This window comes from Garra rufa, chromosome 5 (genome assembly GCF_049309525.1).
Source record: "Garra rufa chromosome 5, GarRuf1.0, whole genome shotgun sequence".
NCBI lineage: Eukaryota > Metazoa > Chordata > Actinopteri > Cypriniformes > Cyprinidae > Garra > Garra rufa.
This window is the reverse complement of record NC_133365.1, coordinates 7,511,166-7,515,371: the sequence shown is the minus strand read 5'-3', so window position 1 is coordinate 7,515,371 and position 4,206 is coordinate 7,511,166. Positions and strand designations below refer to the sequence as shown.

Here is a 4,206-nt window from a genome sequence, read left to right as displayed (position 1 = left end):
CATTTCCACTGGTATGTATGTATGTATGTATGTATGTATGTATGCATGCAATACATCAAGCAATGTGGGGCAGCCGTGGCCTAATGGTTAGAGAGTTGGACTTGTAATCCAAAGGTTGCAGGTTCGATTCTCAGGTCCGGCAGGGATTGTAGGTGGGGGGAGTGAATGTACAGCACTCTCTCCACCCTCAATACCACGGCTGAGGTGAGTCCCTTGAGCAAGGCACCGATCCCCCAACTGCTCCCCGGGCGCCCACTGCTCCGGGTGTGTGTTCACGGTGTGTGTGTGTTCACTACTGTGTGTGTGCACTTGGATGGGTTAAATGCAGAGCACAAATTCCTAGTATGGGTCACCATACTTGGCCTCACCTCACTTCCTTTCCTTTCCTTCCTTTTCCTTCAATGTAGTTACATGGGCTAGGGTTATATGGGGTATAGCAATTGATGTTAATCTCTCAAAAGACAGCAGTTACCATTTTCACATGCACTTCTTTTTTTTTATAGCTCCTAGAATTGGCAAATCAACTGTGCTATCATCTCCAATTCCATTATCTGGAATTTGGGCAGGATTGGCCAAATATGGTGAGTACTGACACCTGCACCTATTCATCAACACTATTTCTCTGGAAATATTGTTGACTTATTGTTTTGTCTGTTTGTTTGAAGGAGGATGAAGGCAGTTGACGATATCAATTCAATGGCCACCAGATGCATCATTGCAGCCTGAAACCACCAGTTAACTGCGATGAAGACTGCATTCCTGAACAACTCTACTGTGACAGCTCAGATGTTACGGTCCATAAAAGTAAACTTCACTGTTTACTCAGTTGTTTCAACTGAACAACTGCAAAATAGTTGTGAAGGGATCCTTTTGGCCCATATCTCCAACAAGAATCAATGGTAAGTCCAATGCAACAATTAAAAATAAAAATATATATTGTTTATTGATTTACAACACCCTAAATACATGTTATGTCCCTCCAGGATATTTACATCAGTTGGTGTGTGAGGAAAGCACAGAGGACCATCAGAGACTCCAGCCACCAGAGCCATGGATTACTCTCATCGTTACCATCAGGCAGAAGTTATTGCAGAACCTGCACCAGCAGACACATTTTTCCACTGGCAATTAGACTGCACTGAACTTGTACCAGAAACAATACACAGCACATCAAGCTCATATGCACTGCTCTCTATCAGTTGCACTGTCTGGACTCTAACTCACTATTATTCTGCACCATGACATTCTGTTTGCACTAATTCATTCCACACTGCGCTGCAAAGGTATGCGTACTGTGATTATTGTTTTAATTTCATGATCTCTGTATAGCATACTATTTACCATATTGTTCTCTACCTGTATTGAGTCCCTTATATGTGTGTGTTGCCTATATATTGAACATTTGTTGTCTTTACTGTCATGCTGCAGTTTGCACAAAAAAAATGTCACCGCCTGTACACTTGTGATCATGGTATTGTGAAAATAAAGTGATATGATTTGAATTGGTCACATGTCTTTTGTCCGTCAGTTGTACTGTAGTGTGATGAATAACAACCGAAATTGTTCATGACATGGAAGGGGATTATTAAGATAGGGATATGGATAAGCAAGAGGAAGAAAACCAAGAGAGCTCTGATGATGAGCAGGAAACTGAATGTGATTCTATGATGCTGAAGACATTTAACCATGCATGCATTTGGGAGGCTTCATCTGGTTAAAATAACATGGTTTTAACATAACACATTTTTATTTCTCTTGAATATCATTTGTCTTAATATGTTACTGTATCTGTCTTAGTGATGTATTGCACAAAGTATTGGATAATAACGTATGGTAAATATTTTTTATTAGGAATGGTGTTTGGTAAATACACCATTTAGTTTAGTTAACAATACACATAATTACCATGAGTGTTTTAATTAAGATGTGACATTTGGTCATATTAATGACCTTCATTACATGAAGGGAAGGCTGAAAGATTCATTAGAAGAGACTGCAACTATATTGCTACAGGCACTTTATGCACAGCTGAGGGTGATGGACCAGGGAAAGATCAACACAAATCCTGTACTGTATAATAAATAAGATGAGCATGCACATTACTGATGTTTTGCAAAGATGGACAAAGGACAAAGATGAGGAATATTTGACAAAGATACAAATGATGTCTTTTATATTATGATCCTTTGCATTGAATGAATTGTATGGCTTTTGCATAAACCACACTGTCTGTACCTTTTCTTACTGAATGACACACTGACATTGTGTAATAGTACAAAGAAGTGTCACAATATGTATTGGTTGTTTAAACTGGTGTCTTAATTTCCTGTCATCACTGTGTTCTTGCTCCTGATCTAATTAAATAAATGGAGCGCAATTCAAATAGGAAATGTCTATTCTTATTCTAAGATAACTATGACTTGCAACTTACATATTGGCAAATTGTTGAAAAGACAATCTAAAAAATGTGACTCAGCACAGTGTGTTGTCCATGATGAGAATAGATTTGTGTGTTTTTACTGCCCTTCCATCTCCAGGGGCCCAGTAGAGTCCCATGGAAGAGCAAAAAAATGAACATTTCAAATGGCTGTAAATCAGTGTCTGATTATAATGTCAAAGAGAAAATTGGCAGGACAACTACTTATGCTATGTTAATTACATAATGTTGGACACAGTTTTCAAACATACATGGAAATGTGGTATAAAGGTGTTTTAAAAAGTGATCTTAGTAAAAAACAAATTTCAGCCTGCCTCTTAAATATGTCATAGATATTTACACAATGAACATGTTTAGATAAACCTTTGTTCAAAAAAGATTGCATTTTCCACTATTTTAATATTAAACATTTTAAACTACATTACCCACAAACCTCTTCCATTCTATCTATAGAACACGAAAAAATGGCGCTGTTATTTGTAGTTTAAGATCTGCTTAGGGTTAGGGTTAGGATCTCTGTAAATTAGGAAGTTCTCACAACATAGCAACACTTCGTTGTTAACTGAAGGTATTACTGATGTAATAAGAGCAACACGGACTTTGCAACATTAAGCGTTGTTTTTCATTTGGATTAAAAGATAGTCCAATCACAGCGAGTTCCAAATGGCAACCCAATTGAACAGTCGTCTCACTTACTTGTCCACATATGGTCATTTATAACAGGTTCTTCCGGGTTCTTGTGGCAAATACAAATATTCAGTTAAATATTTATTTGTCCCCACTCAACATAAAACTGGAACAACAGATTGGATAGTTTGGTTAACTTGATGCAGCAATAGATTTGATTACTGGGATAATTTTTATTTTTTTAAATAAGGGCATAATGGTTCCCATTAAAATTATCAAATTATGTTCACACTAATATAAATGTATGTACAATATTTAAACTCAAAACTTAGATATAAATTGCTGTGAACAATAATTCAAAATATTTAATTTGCTTTCAAAACAAAAAAACATGCACCTCTAATGATTATTTTAACATGAAGCTTTTTCCTACTGTTTAATTTAGCTTTTGTAACATTTACAGTGTATTAAGGGTAAACAATTAATCACTTCTGCTTCCTGGAAATGGACCTTACAAAATTGCAATTCTTAGACCTGACAGATGAACTATAAGAATAAAATAATGAATCACACATTTTGTAGTCATTTCCCAATGTTTATTGACATCAAACTTTTCACAGATAAACAGTGCCCAGAACAGCATTCTCTCTCTCCAGTTTGTGCCATTACGAAAGAAAAAAAAAAGACAAAACAAGTAGTTGATTGTATTTGAAATGCATTTGCATAGAGGTAATTAAAAAATAGGCAATAGAAAACCCCTTAAAAAGATTGTCTAATATTCAAAAATAAAAAGAGAATTTGTTTACAGAAAACGTTAAGATGCCAGATAATATTCAATGCTTATGTTTAACAAACTAATAGGCCAAAAAAAATGATTAGAACAATACTTCAATATTTTACAATTATTACCTTTAAAAATATATCTCTCCTGTAATTGTTGTTTGCTTCTATTGTGACTAAATGCAAGACAAATTATTGGTTAATAACAATTAAAATATAAAGATAAAGATAAAGATAAAGATAAAGATAAAGATAAAGATAAAGATAAAGATAAAGATAAAGATACGTTATTTTCATTGTAGTTATACAACGAAATTTGTTTGGTAGCTCAAAAAGACCAGCAGCAATAAAACAAGAAAGCA

General features: G+C 35.1%; 1 long non-coding RNA gene across 1 annotated transcript; it reads left to right on the top strand.

Moving 5' to 3' along the window:
• Positions 1-727: 727 nt before the first annotated feature.
• Positions 728-1,502, top strand: LOC141334491 (uncharacterized). Its single transcript, XR_012355571.1, has 2 exons — positions 728-899; positions 984-1,502. It is a non-coding gene; the product is annotated as an uncharacterized lncRNA (long non-coding RNA).
• The last annotated feature ends 2,704 nt before the right edge of the window (positions 1,503-4,206 follow it).